The following is an 18,793-nucleotide window of genomic DNA, read 5'->3' as shown; positions in this document are numbered from 1 at the left end:
CAATTTTTCTACCTTATTAATTCCTTTTCTCCCTTCAAAACGGTAAAATGAAGGAATTCACCCCAAAAGAAAGAGCACGAAGAAACGATGGCCAGGGATTTAACCAACACAGATACAAGCAACATGTCTGAACCAGAATTTAGAATCACGATAATAAGAATACTAGCTGGAGTGAAAAACAGATTAGAATCCCTTTCTGCAGAGATAAAAGAAGTAAAAAATTGTCAGAATGAAATTAAAAATACCATAACTGAGCTGCAATCATGGATGGATGCCATGGTGGCAAGGATGGGTAAGGCAGAACAGAGAATCAGCGATATAGAGGACAAACTTGTAGAGAATAACGAAGCAGAAAAAAAGACGGAGATTAAGGCAAAAGAGCATGGTTTAAGAATTAGAGAAATCAGTGACTCATTAAGAAGGAACTACATCAGAATCACAGGGGTCCCAGAGGAGGAAGAGAGAGAAATAGGGGCAAGAAGGGTTATGTGAGCAAATCATAGCAGAAAACTTTCCTAACCTGGGAAAAGACACGGACATCAAAATCCAGGAAGCACAGAGGACCCCCATTAGATTCAACAAAAACCTACCATCAACAAGGCATATCATAGTCAAATTCACAAAATACTCAGGCAAGGAGAGAACCATGAAAGCAGCAAGGGAAAAAAAGTCCCTAACCTACAAGGGAAGACAGATCAGGTTTGCAGCAGACCTATCCACAGAAACTTGGCAGGCCAGAAAGGAGTGGCAGGATATATTCAGTGTGCTGAATCAGAAACATATGTAGCCAAGGATTCTTTATCCAGCAAGGCTGTCATTCAAAACAGAAGGAGAGATAAAAAGTTTCCCAAACAAAAATTAAAGGAGTTTGTGACCACTAAACCAGCCCTGCAAGAAATTTTAAGGGGGAATCTCTCAAGGGAGAAAAGACAAAAAAAAAAAAAAATACACACACACACACACACACACACACCAAAAGCAACAAAGATTAGAAAGGACCAGAGAACACCACCAGAAACTCCAACTCTACAAGCATCATAATGGCGATAAATTCATATCTTTCAGCACTCACTCTAAACGTCAATGGACTCAATGCTCCAATCAAAAGATACAGGGTAACAGAATGGATAAGAAAAAAAGTTCCATCTATATGCTGTTTACAAGAGACCCACTTTAGACCTAAAGACACCTTCAGATTGAAAATAAGGGGATGGAGAACCGTCTATCATGGTAACGGTCAACAAAAGAAAGCCGGAGTAGCCACACTTATATTAGACAATCTAGACTTTATTTTATTTTACTTTTTTTTAAGGTTTTATTTATTTTTGAGACTGGGAGAGACAGAGCATGAACAGCAGAGGGTCAGAGAGAGGGAGACACAGAATCTGAAACAGGCTCCAGGCTCTAGCTGTCAGCACAGACCCGACGCGGGGCTAGAACTCATGGACCACGAGATCATGACCTGAGGCAAAGTTGGCCGCTTAACCGACTGAGCTACCCAAGTGCCCCGAGACTTTAAAATACTGTATCAAGAGATACAGAAGGGCATTATATTATAATCAAGGGATCTGCAGACCAAGAAGATCTAACAATTGTAAACATTCATGCACCAAATGTGGAAGAACCCAAATACAGAAGTCAATTAATCACAAACATAAAGAAACTCATCGATAGTAATACCATAATAGTAGGATACTTCAACACCCCACTCACAGCAATGGACAGATCACCTAATCAAAAAATCAACAAGGAAACAATGGCTTTGAATGATACACTGGACCAGATGGACTTAACAGATACATTCAGAACATTTCATCCTAAAGCAGCAGAATTTACATTCTTCTCCAGTGCACATGGAATGTTCTCCAGAATAGACCATATACTGGGACACAAATCAGCCCTAAGTAAGTACAAAAAGATCGAGATTATACCGTGCATATTTTCAGACCACAGTGCTATGAAACTCGTAATCAGCCACAAGAAAAAATTTGGAAAGGTAACAAATACTTGGAGACTGAAGAACATCCTACTAAAGAATGAATGGGCGGGGTACCTGGGCGGCCCAGTCGGTTGAGCGTCCGACTTTGGCTTAGGTCATGACCTCGCGGTCTGTGGGTTCGAGCCCCGCGTCAGGCTCTGTGCTGATAGCACAGAGCCTGGAGCCTGCTTTGGATTCTGTGCCTCTCTCTCTCTCTCTGCCCCTCCCCTACTCATGTTCTGTCTCTCTGTCAAAAATAAATAAACATTAAAAAAAATTTATTTTCATTAAAAAAAAAAAGAATGAATGGGCTAACCAGCAGTTAAACAGGAAATTAAAAACTATATGGAAGTCAATGAAAATGATAACACCACAACCCAAAAGCACAGAACTGGAATAAAGAAATCATTGTTGCATTATACACTAACTTGGATGTAAATTTTAAAAAATAAATAATAAAATTTAAAGAAAAAAAGACAGAAGTCACAAATTACCAATAGCAGGAAGCAGAGTGATAATATCACTACAAAATTTGTCAGATAATAAAAGAATAATAATATTAAGAATGATATTATGGAAATACATTTGACAATTTCCATGACAATGAAATAGGAAATTATTTTAAAGGCCTAAATAACTGAAAGTCATTAAAGAAGGTGTAGAGAATCAGAAAAAAAAAAACTATTATCTATTAAATAGATGGAATATATTGCTAAAATACATCCCACAAAACCTCCAGGCCTGGACAGCTTCATTAGTGAATTTGCTAAACAATTACGGAAGAAATAATCCCAGATACACTCAAATTCATCCAGAAAGTTGAAAAGGAGGAAATATTTTTCAACTCACCATATAAGGCCAGCATTATACTGACACCAAAATCCAACAAAGGCATTACAAGATGTGATGGTTAATTTTGTATATCAACTTGGCTGGGCCACAATACTGAGATATTTGGTCAAACATTACTCTAGATCTTTCTGAGCTTTTTGGGTTTTTGTTTTTTACTGAGATTAACATCTCATTGGTAGACTAAAGTCAAGTAGGTTGCCCTCCATAATATGGGTGGGCCTCATCCAGTAATTTGAAGGCCTCAATAGACTAAAGATGGACTTCCTTACCTGGGCAAGAAGGAATTCTGCCAGCAGATGGCCTCTGGACTTGAACTGCAATATCAGCTCTTCTTAAGTCTCTGGGCTGCTAGCCTACGCTATGAATTTTGAGCTTTCCAGTTTCTATAAGCCCATGAGCCAACTCTTTAAAATAAATCTCTCTATGTACATAAATGAACACATCCTATTGCTTCTGTCTCTCTGGAGAACACTAATCTACAAGAAAATGAATATCCCTCATGAACAGAGATGTCAAATTCTGAACAAACTTTTAGGAAATCAAATATAACAATGAATAAAAAGGAAAATCCCTCATGACAAAGTGGTGTTTATCAAAAGAATGCAAGGTCTGACTAACATCTGAAAAATCAGTGCAATTTGCCATATTAACAGTATTATGTGATCATATGAATATAGTCACAAAAAGAAGTAATTGACAAAATCCAACAGTGCTCACTTCTGATAAAAAAAAAGAAACCTATGCAAGCTAAGAATCAAAGAAAATTTCCTCAACCTAATAAAAAGCATCTATAAAAAACTTACAGCTAACATCATCCTTGACAAAGACAATGTCTTCCCCCACGATCAGGAGAAGGCAAGGCCTTTGCACTTGAAATTTCATTATCTTTATCTAACACTATCCAGGGCAGTGAGGCAAGAAGAAGAAATAAAAAGCATCCCCCAAATAAAGGGATAATTAAAATGTCTTCAATTGCAGATGAAATTATCTTCTATGTATAAAGTAAGATGGAATGTACCAGAAAACTACTAAAAATCAGAAAATAATTTAGCCTAAATTACCAAGTGTATTTCTGTTTACTGGCAGGGAACAACTAGAAGTTGAAATTTTAAAAACACCATTTTTAATAGCTCAAAAATATGAAATAGGGATAAACCTGAAAAAATATGTGAAAGACATGTACACTATAAAACATAGCTGTGAGAAATTAAAGACTTAAATACAGAGATATATTTTGCTTATGGGTCAGAAGATTCAACATTGGTAAAATGTCAATCTCTCCAGAAAAATGCATAGATCTAACACAATTCTAATCAAAATGACATTTCTGTAGAAATTGATAATTTGCTTCTAAAATTCATTTGAAAAAGGAAGTAGAATATCTAAAACACCTTTGAAAAATTAGAACAAAGGACCCACACTTAATGATTTTTAGATTAGAAAACTACAGTATTGAAGACAGATTATATTAGTATCAAGACAAACAGATGAATAGAATACAAATAATTTAGAAATAGACCCACACATGTATGGACAACTGCCTTTTGATAAAGGTGTAAGGACAATTCAGTGGAGAAGGGAGTCCTTTCAACAAATGGTACTGGAAGAATTAAATAATCACATGCAAAAAAAAAAAAAAAAAAGATCTTTGATCCATAACTTGGCACAATATATAAAAATTAACTAAAAATAGATCATATACCTAAATGTAAAATCAACAATTTTAAAGCTTCTATGAAAAAAATGCCTTCCTGAACTTGTTTAATGAAACATTATCTTACATATGATAAAAGGATGATCTGTTTAAGAAAAAAAGGTGCTACTTGTAATTTTACTTTATCCAAATTATAAATTCTTGCTCATCAAAAGACAGTGTTAAGAAAATTAAACTACAAACCACAGACTGGAAAAATTTTGAAAAACACGTGTCTGATGAAGGATATATACCCCAGAATATATGAGAAACCCTCAAAGCTCCATAAGAAAATAATTGAAATCATGGGCAAAACTTCTGAATATACACTTCACCAACAATATTATGAATTACAAAAAAACTGCATGAAAAATGCTGAACATCTTTGATCACTGGAGAAATTAAAACCACAATGGCTCAGTTGGATGAGAGACCTACTCTTGATTTTGGCTCAGGTCATGATCCCAGGGTCATGGAATTGAGCCCTGCATCGGCTCTGCAGTAAGCATGGAAGCTGCTTAAGATTCTCTTCCCCTCTGCCCCACTCAGGCTCTCTCTCTAAAAATAAAAAAAAATAAAAATAAAAAAACACAACAAGCTACCATTACACACATATTAGAATGTCTAAATTCATGGAAAAAAAGACGATGAAAGTATTGGAGAGGATATGGAGTAACTGAAATTCTCATACACTGTCAATGGGAATGTAAAATAGCACTGCCACTATGGAAAACATTTTGCCAGTTTCTTTGAAAGTTTGATGTATTTTTACCATATGTTCCAACTTTCGCATTCCTAAGTAGTATCCAAGGGAAACTAAAATTCATGTCCACATAAGAACTTATATATGCATGTTCACAGCAGCTTTATTTGTAATAGCAAAAACTGGAAACTACTCAAATATCCATCAATCAATGAAGAGTTAAACAAACTGTGGTATATACATGCAATGAAATACCACTTAACACTAAAAACATGAACTACTGATAACATGCTACAGCATGGATAAACCTTTGTTTATCGTCAATAGAAGAAGCCAGACAAGGGGTGCCTGGGTGGTTCAGTCAGTTAAGCAGCCGGCTTTGGGTCAGGTCATAATCTCATGGTTAGTGAATTCATGCCCCACGTTGGGCTCTGGGCAGACAGCTCAGAGCCTGGAGCTTGCTTCAGATTCTGTGTCTCCCTCTCTCTCTGCCCTTCCCTGACTTGTGCTCTGTCTCTGTCTCTCAAAAATAAATAAAAACATTAAAAAAAAAATTAAGAAGCCAGACAAAATGAGTATATCCTATACACATAAAGAGGAAGGTGGTAGGAAAGATCAAGTGTGAAAGATTACCAGAGGCAAGAGGAAATTTGAGGGGTAATAGGCTCATTACACTGACTATACTGATAACTTCATGCATGTATGTATATGTCAAAATTTATCAAATTAGTGCAATTTATGGTATGTATATTATACTTCAATAAAGCTGTTTAAAATAAAACACAAATAATAGCTAAGAAAAATTATTTTAATTTTTTTTTCAACGTTTATTTATTTTTGGAACAGAGAGAGACAGAGCATGAACGGGGGAGGGGCAGACAGAGAGGGAGACACAGAATCAGAAACAGGCTCCAGTCTCCGAGCCATCAGCCCAGAGCCTGACGCGGGGCTCGAACTCACAGACCGTAAGATCGCGACCTGGCTGAAGTCGGACACCCAACCGACTGCGCCACCCAGGCGCCCCAAGAAAAATTATTTTAAAATGACATTTAAGAAATGCAATCTACATTTATTTATTTATTTATTTAACCCTTATGGAGAAGAAGGGGGGGTAATGTTTTGGAGTAATAGTAAGACCTTATAATTTATTTGAAGTAATTTTTCTCATTCTCCTCCTTCTTTTCTTCCATACGACTCCATATCCATGTTTTTGCAGCATAACATACCTTTCCTATTTAGGTATGTTAAACAACATTCAGCAATAAACCTAGAAAATAGCTTTGTATTAAAAATCCTGAACCGGGGCGCCTGGGTGGCGCAGTCGGTTAGGCGTCCGACTTCAGCCAGGTCACGATCTCGCGGTCCGTGAGTTCGAGCCCCGCGTCGGGCTCTGGGCTGATGGCTCAGAGCCTGGAGCCTGCTTCCCATTCTGTGTCTCCCTCTCTCTCTGCCCCTTCCCCGTTCATGCTCTGTCTCTCTCTGTCCCAAAAATAAATAAACGTTGAAAAAAAAAATTAAAAAAAAAAAAAAATCCTGAACCATTAGCACTCTAACTTTTAAGCCTAAGAGCATGAGAGAAATGTTTTGTGTTATATTTCATGAACCCACTATATCCTCTGTTAAAGTGAATCAAGACGTTGCACAGAAGTTAGTCACACAAGCACTAAAAACTGTGAAGATACTGAGAAACCATTCTATCTCCAAAGCCTTCCTTCCAAGAACTTGGTTGGGAGGGCTACCTTAGTGCCTAGCAAGGTTGAAACCATGGAGCTCTGAACAACAGTCAACATCAATGATGGGAGTGAGAGAGATCTTTTCTTTGAAACAGGGAAAGTGGTGTCCTCAGAAGCCTTAGGTATTAAATGATGAAGAAGGAGAGATATTATTTTGACCCAATAAAATTTATAACATTACTCAAATAAAAATAGTCTCCTAAAATCATACTCAATTCTGGATTAAATACATTTTAAAACTTGCAATGCAAAATAGATTTTTTAAAATATGTATTTAATATAAATTGACATCCCAATCACCTATTGAATTTGAGTGTTGCAAATACTTAAGTAGCTTGGTAAAGAATATTTGCTTAGAAAGTAATTAAGGAAATCAGTTTTTTAATGAAAGCAATTAACATATTCACAGTGCTTCCATTTAATGTAATTGCTTAATATTAATGTGCAGCATAGATGGTTCAGCTAAATTAGTTTTAATTTGGTATAGAGCATCAAAGCTTTTCAGTGAGATTAGATTTTACCAAATAACCTGTATTTCCAGACACATAAAATGTTTAAGATAGTGATTGGTGAAACATTTCAATATAATTGAAAATTATATAAGATCCCCTCATTGTCCTTTTAGTCAAAGCTAAACTTTTAAGTCATTAAGATGTAAGTCTGCCCAAATTTTAGCAATACAGAACTCACTACAGAATCACTTTGAGATGTCAACTAGCGATGCTCCTGCTTTTCCATAGATTCAAAACTGCTTTTGACAGTTTTTGTCCAAGCAGAAGAACTTCCTGCTGCCCATTCCTGTGTAGGAAGAGGGAGGGGTTTCTACCAAGAGAAACGTGAGTTTTCAGTTTTCTTTACAAGTCTTTTTATTTGCAGACTACATGGCAGACATCTAGAGATCATGAGTCTTCTTTCAAAGAAAAATACTTCCCTTCAAGGGGAGACTGTACATTAACTTTCATGCCATAGAAAGCACACTGGAGAGAGAGAGCCTAAAAAGGTCAGGCTAAGGCAGAGATTTTCAGTCTGTGCCACGCAGCATGCCCTAGGTGTTCTGCTATGTTCCCATATAGGATTCTCTTACAATACTCATCACTCCCCACTTGGTGAGATGAGCACTGCGTGTTATATGTAAGTGATGAATCACTAAATTCTATTCCTGAAATCATTATTACACTATATGTTAACTAACTTGTATTTAAATTAAAAAAAAAAATACTCGTCACTCCTTACGTTGAAGTGATTTGTATATTTGCAAATTGTTGAACTTTTCCTAGAATAAAATACTCATTAAAAGTGCAGGATTTGGAGCCAGACAACGATGTTCATTTACTAGGCCTGCTACTTGCTAGTTCAAAAATCTGTATAAGTCAACATTTCTGTTCCTTTGCCTCTTCACCGAAAAATGGTTAATAACGGTATCTACCTCATATAGTTGTTGTGAGGATTAAAAAATTAATACAAGCAAGGTTAATACCTAGCATGTAATGAAAAGTTAGTAAATTATTGGTATTATTACTAAATTGTAAGCTCCATAAGTACAGAATTATTTATAACTGTATTTTTTTACCCTGTCTAATTCACTGTCTTGTACCAAATAAATTACCTCCCCCTTCCTGCTATACTTAAATCTGATTCATACTTCAATCTCAGAAAGGCCCATCCTGATCCAATAGGCATTAGAAACCTCATTGTATATTGGGGTGACTGGGTGGCTCAGGTGGTCAAGCATCTGACTTCAGCCCAGGTCATGATCTCACAGTTAGTGGGTTTGAGCTCCGCGTTGGGCTCTTTCTTGACAGCTCAGAGTCTGGAGCCTGCTTCAGATTCTGTGTCTCCCTCTCTTTCTGCCCCTCCCCTGCTTGTGCTCTGTTTCTCTCTCTCTCAAAAATGAATAATAAACCAAAAAAAAAAAAAGAAGAAGAAACCTCACTGTGTATGATCCACAAGCATGCGAATGCTTTCTGCTCTTTTTTTAATTTATTAACATATAATTAACACACAAGGATATATTATTTTCAAGTGTACATACAATGATTCGACAATTTTATACGTTACGCAACACTCACCACGGTAAGTACAGTCACCATCAATGTTATAACAATATTATTGACTATACTCCCTATGTGGTACTTTTTGTCTCTTATTTATTTTATAATTTAAAGTTTGAATGCTTATCACTCTTTACTGAACTACTTTTTTTTTTTTTTTTTTGTCGTATCTGCTACTGAATAAGCATCAGGAGGACATGGCCTGTATCTATTGACTCAATGCTGTGTCATTAACATATAGATCAGTGTCCAATTGTGAAGGGTATTCAATGAACATTTGATTGAATTAATTGCAATAATGGTTCAACAGAGCTGACCTACCTAGATGTCTAGATGCTAGTTGCTCACATTGATAGTAAAATAAAAACAAAAACAAAACCTGACATTAGCAGAATGAATTAAGAGTCAAGCAGTGGATATTTTCATATTTGCACACTTTGCAGTATATTCTACTAACAGAAAAATTAGCCACTTTCATGTCACTAAATGACCATGTCATTTGTATTAAACAGGAATGTGTATAAACAAAAGCAGGTATCGCTATGAAACAAAAACTCTAATCTCCATTGATTTTGTCTTTAGGTCTCTTCTTCAAGTCTTAAGCCTTTCACTTTTTCTCTCACCCTGATTACACTTAAAACGTGACAATCAATCTTGCTCTGTGCTCTTTCAAGTACAATCCTGTACTTGAAGCAGAAAAAACTGCTCTTTGAAATCAGCCATCCTTTGAGATTACCCCTCAACAATACTGCTCTTGCCTTGGGAATGGCCTTCAGAATCCTTTTTCCTTTGTTAGTGCTAATTCCCTGTATGATGTGGTTTTTCTTCACACTAGCAAGGACTGTGGTCTGGGCATCTCAGCATTTGGAAATTAAAATTGTGTCCATAGCAGATTTTTTTTTTCTCAACACCTTTCTATACAGTGGAAATACCTGTCCCTTTGAAAATTAGTATATAACCATATAAAGGCTCAAAATCAACACCAAAGTGCTAGTTGCATAGATATTTCTCTAAGGAAGTTGATAAAATGATATTTTGATAAGCTAAGAGATGCAAATAAAAGATTGTTAATCACTTTAAAATGACAGAGTACTACAAATTCTAATTAATGCTATAATAATTTGAAATGTGTAATATACGCCAGAATGTTATTATATTTTTGTAAATACCAATGCATTAGATAAAATCACAATCTAATGAGAATCTCTCAATAGCTATAAATTGTGGCATCTGTTTATATTACATTGCTACTGATTTTTCCAGTTGTGCCTTCTTGCCATTTAGCATAAAGAAATGTATTGTTATGCATTCTCCATTATTGATAGCTCTTGACATATGTGGTTTCTACTCATCATTTCCTTTATTTTGTTCAGATCTATTTTTAAAGAAATTATGTATGTATATATGTATGTATGCACATATTTTTGTGATTTAGTAACATCTCTGAGAAATTTCTGTCTGAACAATGAAATCCAAAGTCATAGGACTATCTAAAATAATTGTGGCATAGAGCTAAAGTCAGTCCTTTTGAATAATCCACTCAGATTTTGAGATGGCTAGAATATCTCAAATACTATAATATACTGTTTTTATAAAGGAAGCAATTTCTGCCACCATGTTTCTGCTGTTCTTTCTGTCCTTCCATACATACAACCCATGGATTCATAGATCCAATGTTTTCTGCCCATAGAAATAATTTATTTTCAATTTGGTCTTTCACTGGACCACTTTTGGCAACAGATGATGTAACTGCTGGTTAAAGAAGACCATGGGTTCACCTGCTCCCTTCCTATTTTGGGAGTCTCTATGGTTATCATAACTGATAACTCTCTGACTCTGACTTCTCAAGGGTAAGCTGTCAAGTAGGGGGCTGCTTTTTAAAGACCAACCTGGAAGTGCTGGTGCTCCTCTATTGTATTCCAGCTTCTCTGCCTAAGGCTGGGATGGCAGGTCAAGCTGGAATGGACCTCCTCTGCCTAGCAGTTTAGCTTTAAGCAGAGGGAAAATGAAATAAGAGTCCTCATTTGGCCAAAGCCAGGTTCTCAAATGCAGCCTTAATCAGAAAGCTTCCCGAAGGGTCTACTGAGTATTTGTTCAGCAAGAAATAATTTGGTACTTGGTATCTCATTGAGTATTACTCTTTGCATGTACAACTCCCTCCTTTACAGGAAACCCCATAGGAAAAGAAAAATAAGTGGCAGGATTCAGAGATACAACTCTTGCCAATCTATGCTCCAAAAGGAAAATTAGGGTGCACATTAGAAACTACTGTATTCAGTGAGCTTCCTTCAGACATAATGGACACCAGTCTTACAATAATTCCATATTCTACATCTTTAAGTCTGCAATTTAGTCCAGATTGGCTCAGAAACTGAGGATCTATGAATATCCCAGTTATAGGTTAGTGCCCCACAGCCAAAATGAGCTGAATTATAATAATATTTAATTATTTCTTCTGTTAAAAATTCTTTTATGAAATTATTATCCATGAGGTAATAATTATTATTACTTCCATTTTCAATCCCCTAAAAACAAGCTCAAGGAAATCAAATTGATAAAATGCAAATTCAAAATTGATGTCCCTGACTACTACCCAATTTTTCCTCTTAATCAGATAGTCCCTTATCAGATATAACACTTACTTTACTTACAGTATTGATACATGGAATTCTAACAAGATATGTATTCATCTGTCTCCTGCCTTCCCAGAAAATAAAGGAACCTACCAATCATGTTTATTTCAAAGCAAGTGACTATCATAGACCATTTGTTTAGAATAGATTCTATGAAAGACAGGGGTGACAGAGCGTGTGAAAACCAAGATTCCTTGGAAGTACATACAGGATTGCCTAAAGCAGAACCAGTTCCCTAAAACACACACTAAATACTTCACAAATTTGGCTTATGCAAGTGTTACCAATAGAGACTTATCTATAAATAAGAGTCATATCACTTTAATTCCTTTCAGAGAAAATAGAATCAAGCACCTGAACCAATAGCAGGAGAAGAATAAAATTATTTGACTCCAGACACCAATGAGTGCTGAACTGCAAAAAAAAAAAAAAAAAAAAAAAAAAGTCCAATTTTGGTCCTCACCATTTTGGTCCATAGCCTTTCCATATTATTTGAGTCCTTTCTTTCTCTGTGTCCTCTGTGCTACTGGTATCCTCAGAGTTCCTTCTTACCGTCTCTACTCCCTTCTCCCACTGCATATACCCTACCACATCTCATCAGTATTCAAGTAAACTCAAGTTGACATAGATCTTTTCCATTTTCCTTCTGACCACTCTGTTAAACATTTCCTTAAGTTACTTTCTCCTTTCTGGTATAGACAAAGGAAGAAAAGGAAGGATGTAACACAGCATTCTATTACTGACAAGAAAACAGAAAAGTGAGAAAAATGATCCCTGCGTATGCAGTGGTATATTCTCCTCTTACTCCACTAGTAAGAAGGATGCGTCGGCAACCCTGACATGCTGCCTCTACTAAAATAGCAGAGTCTTTGATTCCTCACCTTGTTTATTGGCAAAAGCTATCTGAAGGACTTAACATAATTAGAATGGCAGCTATCTTTACATAGGGAAACTTCTTCAAGAACCTAAGATTGCATCCATGGAACATAGTAAATGTCTTCTTTAGAATTATAATGTATTTAATTGGAACACTTAATAATTGAAACACTAGAAAACTCATAAACATCCTCTTTATTTATAACATTCCTTTTTTGGTCTACCTTCACAGTACCTAAGTCAATCCAGTTTTCACAATGAGTACTCAATAAATATCATATTTGAGGGCCTTTTTTATTTCTGTTGAATGAGCAAAATATTGAGTAAGGCCAATTCAAAAAGGACACATGCTTCACTGACAAAAAAGCAAAGACATTCTCTGCGAATCTCTCTCATAGAGTATTCAGGCAATAACTTTTATTAAAAATGTATCACCAACAATCATCTAGCAATCAGTGATATAGAAAATATCTAAGTTATCACCAGCATCTTACCCTTCCTTTGCTTTAATACACTTGAACATGTGTGAATAAATACCTACATGAAAAGCAAAGCTAAAATAATCCTTCATAATTTATTCTGTGTCTGAAGGCAAGAAGGAAAAGCATCATAACTTTAGAGTTCAGAGAGATCTCTTTGATGTTAACCTTAAAAATGTCTACAATAATGGATGGAATTTAAATAGTATATCACTTTCAAAACATTTTAATTTACTTTTTACCTTTTTCTATTCTCACGACTATCCACTTTGTGAAACGGAACAAGAATTATTGATTCTATTTCACAACTAAAAAAACTAATGCTCAGACAGGTTGAGAGATGTGCGTTAAGTCCACCTTTCTTGCAGGCAGCGAGTTAAGATTCATCAGAGATTTCTATACTTCTGATCCTGTGATCTTGCTACTTTCAAAAAAAGGATGATGCTTGCCATAAATCTTTATCAAGGCTGGACTGAATATTATGAATTAACAATGTTTATATTCCGCTCACTTTTACTCTTTATGTTTAAGCCGCTTCTCATTCTCAGACTCTACCTACCTCCTAAAATTCTGTCCTTATGTTTGCTGGCCCTGGCTGGGTAGGTTCTGAATTACAAGGCAGTTCCTATGCTTTCTACCCTGTGCCCCAGAATTAATCTTAATCCTGCCCCCACTTCCCTCTGTGATATTCTGACAGAATTAGTGTTGGCACCAATTCTTGTGCCTCAGACACAGTAGGCACACTTAGGTATGGGTTGAATGGACTTGAATCTCACTGCCTTGTATCATACTGCTCCCTCATAAGGAAATTTTGAAAACACATATAAACTGGTTTGATTATGGCTTCCTATAATGTTGCTCTTCTTTCCCCCAACTTTCTAACACAACTAACCAAGGAAGGGCATTTTCAACAATGATGGCCCATGCTGACAGTACTGCTCACCACAATGACATCAGAGAACCCAAGTCAAGTATGAAGTTTGAAAACATTCCCCCCCCAAATGGATATTTCTCCAAAGACAAAGAATATCCCCACCTCTTTAGACTCACTGGTTACCCATCATGATTGCATTTCAGCAGTATTTAATGCCTTCATCCAAAGGGGACTACAGGCAGAATTGATAGGCTAATTGCAGAGGATAGTGCTGTAAAGATGGGTTAATAGATATAACCACTTTAATGCCACCACTTCCAGATTTCTGACAACAGCACCAGCAGACCAGGTTTGTTCTGGGAGGTTTCAAATAATGTGGAAATATGCACATACTAAAAAAGGACTGCTGAATGAAGCCAGGATGAGAGGATAAAGAGAAGGGGGAGAAAAGGAAATCACCCTTTACTGAGCACTTCCTCTATGTCAGGCAGTTTATATACATTAATTCTCATAAAGTCCTAGAAATCACTACCAGTCTCCTTATTATGTTGGTAAGATAACTAAACTTAGATATTTCCCCCAGCTCATTAAACAGTGTATTTCTGCGTACACTTTAACAGGCTTGTTAAATAGGTGCACTGTGTGTACCTTGTGATGGTGGTCAGACTCGAATCCCAAGTCCCTTGTCCTTCTGCCATAGCCTCCTGAATACATAAATGGTGTTATGTTGCTATGTATACTATTAGGAAATAGGTGCCAAACAGTGTGGGACTCTTGCAGCCTTGTATACAAGGCCATTGCTACTATTTTATAAGAAAGTATATTTGTTCTTCAATATTTAATCCACGAAGCTGAGATGAAAAATAAAAATACATCAAATATTACACACTGGGATCTAGTCAGATTCCAGCCTACAGCACACATTTGAATGGAAACTGAAAGGAACCCAGAAAACTAGAGTAATTCTCTAAAACTTAAAAGAATTTTTGGATTAAAAAGGACTATATGCGGATTAGCTTCATGAATTTCTAATCCAACAACTGAGCAGCTAGTCCAACACCCTTGTTTTCTAGACTCAGAAACTGAGGATCTGAGAAGTGAAATAATTTGCCTTAATATTCAGTTGTTATCTGCCACACACATCTGTTTTTCAAAGCAGACTTCCCGAGGATATCAAGGTGCCCTTCCATAATTGTGGGACCACCTCTGCAAGCTATCATTATGAAGATTAATTATTTGTTTAACACTGATGGATCTGGCACTGTACCAGGCATAAAGAATATGTGCTTAGGGCTCAAGAGACACACAACCTAAATCAGAAAGACAAATAGATGCCTTAAGAGCTCAAAGGGTGATTAGAACCTTGAAGTGTAAGTCACCATGTTCACATTTATTAAAAAAAAAAAAAATGTCATTCTCCCCTTTCATTGCCTTAACAGCTCATAAATAGCAGTGAGACCGGTAGGACGACAATAAGAGCATTTGTGAAACTGCATGCAATTGCTTGAGAATATTATTCATTTTAGTGAGTTTATTACTGGACAGCTGTTTACAAATTTAGAAGCAGATTGGTCCATGGATGAATGAATTTTGGTTGAAGAAACAGGAACATGAGGAGCTTGTGAGGTCCTTGCTGATAATATTCATACTAACCAATGTTCCATAATATCCCACAGGGAGCAGTTGGATTTTTCCACATCAGTTGATTAGCGGTAAATATTGTCAGAATTATCATGACAATGTAAAGGATATAAAACCTATCTTTAGGGACACCAAAAGCTCAGGAGTTCATATGAAGCCAGAAGAAAAAAAAAAAAAAAAAGTTTTCAGACTTTAGTGTTGAAATGCAGGTTTAAAAATCCGTTAAACTACTGTTTGCTTGTCATAACTAGGTTATATTCATGTGGCCTATAGTAATGTCAAAACAAGGTCTCAGAAGAACCATTTTTTTAAAAATGTTATAAGCATATATTTGTAATCATTAGAAGTGATTTCAATTCCTAGCTCCACCTCTTATATATATGACTTGGGCAAGCAACTTAAACTTGATGAGACTCAATGTCCCATTATAGGAAATAGGAATGATAATACCAATATCTTAGAGTTATTTTTAGGCTAAAAAGAAATGCCAGCATAATGCTTAGCACAACATAGGTACTCAATAAATAGTAATACAGTTTATTATGTTTCTCACTTATGAGCCTTCATGAGTTTAGGAGTGCTCCCCTCATAGAGACTTAAAGATGTGGTTCTTTGTCATGTGACACAAAGAAAGGAGTGCCTGCTTTGAAACCAAATAAACATAAACCCAAACAATGTATTAAATTTTCAAAAGGTTTAAATTCCCTGAACCTCAGCTTTCTCATTGAAAAAAATGGAATAATGAAACATAACTCAGAAAGCAGTTGTAAAAAATAAAATATATATATATATATTACATGTGAGTAAAGGACCTAGAACATTATACTTATCTTAAAAAATGTTACTTACACATACATTACTTAATAGACCACATTTTACTGTAACTACTTGTCTATTACATCTATGCTACTGTAAATATTTAGAGGAAATCTGCTGTTTTTTCATCTCCAAAGTCCCAGTGCCTGAGTAGTAATTGGTTATTAATTTTACAGAGTGAATAAATGTATATTTTACTTATTACTCAAAAGTGACCACTAGAAGAGCTTTTAATATTACAATAAAATTTGACAGACTATAGGATGTTTGCATTTTAGTTCATAAGAAGACAGCCCTTACTTAAAAGAATTTCTTCAATGAAAGAAAAGAAAGAACAGTAACTGGAAAAAATAAATATATCCAGACCCCTGACTGGTCATCAGTTCATCTAATCATTAATTCAAATATGCTGCATGCAAGACATTGCGTAAGACCTTAGAGATAGAATAATAAGACAGGTTTTGCCCACATGGAGTTCCAGAACAGTGGAGAACATAGATACTAGTCAAACAACTGTCAAAATAAATGTAAAATTACTACTGTGATAATTGCTATGAACAATGGGATTAGAACGCCATGGAAGCATATGTAGAAGAATTATCAAATGGGACTTTTTCTCCTTTTGTCTCCAAGTTTCACCAAGGTCCTCTCAGTTGATAACTACATGGATGATGAGTGATTACATCTTCAAAGAAGGAACAGGTAACCCAAAAGTCTCTATCGATCTTAATCATCTACCTCAAGGCCACATAAGAGAGGGCTAGAAAATAAAACTAAAGGAAGATGCATTTAAAGAGAGAATTCCTTGAATGGAATTCACAGGAGTAAAAGCACTGTGGTATTTTTTCCATCACCATTCCTGCTCCCCACAAATTCAAGTAAAATACCTGTCCCCATGGTGACTGGGGTTACCTGCACTAGAAAACGTGAATGTCACTCCAGGCATTGGTGTTAAGCTATGAAAAGTCATGGGCACTCTTCATACACTTACAAGAAGACAGCACTAGCGAGCTTCACTGGCATCCTTGAGAGTCTCAGGGCTTCTTTGAAGCTGTAACTAGTGACTGAGTCTTGACAGTAAAACACTGAATGTGGGAGGATAGAGAAGAAGCAAGCTGGACTGCCAGCAACAGAGTTCTTGTCAATGGAGTGGACACTGTGTAGCTACGTTTGCTTCACGCTGGAGCATCTCTGAGATGGTTGATTTTAAGTGTCAACCTGACTGGATCACAGGATGCCCAGATATTGGGCTAAACATTATTTCATTATTTCTGTGAGGGAGTTCCTTGATGAGATTAGCATTTAAATCAGTAGGCTGAGTAAAACAAATGGGTGGGCATCATCCAGTCTGTGCAAGCCTGCATAGAAAGAAAAGGCAGAGCAAGTGAGGTTTTTTCTCTCCATGCCTGACTGCTGAGCTGCAACGCTGCTCCTCTCCGAACCTCAGACTGGGAATTTTATTAGCAACTACTCTGGTTCCCAAGCCTTCAGGGTCAGATTGAACTACACCATTGGCTTTCCTGGTCTCCAGCTTGCAGATGGCATTTCATAAGATTTAGTTAGCCTCTATAATCATGTGAGCCAATTCCTTATAAAAAATCTCAGTCTTCCTCATTAAACAGATACAGCTATATAGATACACAGAGATATGAATGTGGATACATAGATACAGATTCTGTTGGTCTGTTTGTCTAGAGCACTCTGACTGATTCAATCCCATCTTCAGGGATGGAGGTGGGCTTTAGGGCAGGAGTTGAGAGGAATTATCAAATGATTATATAGAAAGAAAACGGCATCCAGTGAGGTCAATAACTTACCATCTTTTCCCTCAGCAGTTACTCCTCCTTTCTGGTGCCCAATATTGTTTGGTTCAGTTTTGTTTCTTAGAGAAGAGAGCTAATTATTTGAGATAAAATACACATTAAATATAGATGTCTTTGTAAGATAAAGTAGTTGGGAGAAAAAGCTAGACATGGGGCCACAGAGGAAAATGATTCATTAGTGATTTCCACCCACAGCAGGATGAAAACAGGGTACAGAGTTGAAAAGAGAAAATGGGTAAGTGGAAATAAGGAGGTCAATTCTAAATGAATGTTTTATCGATAAAGAAAATTATCCCAATTGTCCAAACGATTTCTCAAAAAAAAAAAGTCAAACATTGATTCATGATACTCAGTGAAAATACTCTTGGTCTCATTAGTTTGGAAATTGATTTTTTAAAAAACTTGCTTTTTTAAATTTAATTTACAAAGTACATGATCATACATTATCTAATCCACTCTTAAAATAAATATGGAGTGACCAGGTAGAGCCCATTGGAAACTCTCACTTGCCCCAAATAAAAGGGAGTATCAGGGAGTGAGGGTAGTAAGAATTCATCTCTAAAGCAAAGAATTTCTCTGGATTGCTCTCTCCACTGATGACCTTGAAGTTCTCCAAAAAAGAACACCTTTGAAAAGGCTGA

The 18,793-nt window shown here is 36.2% G+C and overlaps 1 long non-coding RNA gene across 2 annotated transcripts in view; it reads right to left on the bottom strand.

Annotated features, from left to right (window-relative positions):
• LOC121039720 (uncharacterized) overlaps positions 1-18,229 on the bottom strand; it is a 125,036-nt gene extending 106,807 nt beyond the window's left edge. For both annotated transcript variants that reach the window (XR_005794952.1, XR_005794951.1), the window contains exon 1: positions 18,147-18,229. This is a non-coding gene — a long non-coding RNA (uncharacterized LOC121039720). The remainder of the gene's footprint in view (positions 1-18,146) is intronic.
• Positions 18,230-18,793: the final 564 nt, after the last annotated feature.

The sequence above is a fragment of the Herpailurus yagouaroundi genome, unplaced genomic scaffold, assembly GCF_014898765.1.
Source record: "Herpailurus yagouaroundi ecotype Mexico unplaced genomic scaffold, PumYag 181, whole genome shotgun sequence".
Lineage (NCBI taxonomy): Eukaryota > Metazoa > Chordata > Mammalia > Carnivora > Felidae > Herpailurus > Herpailurus yagouaroundi.
Note: the sequence above shows the minus strand (reverse complement) of the source record. Positions and strands in the feature narration are given on the sequence as shown.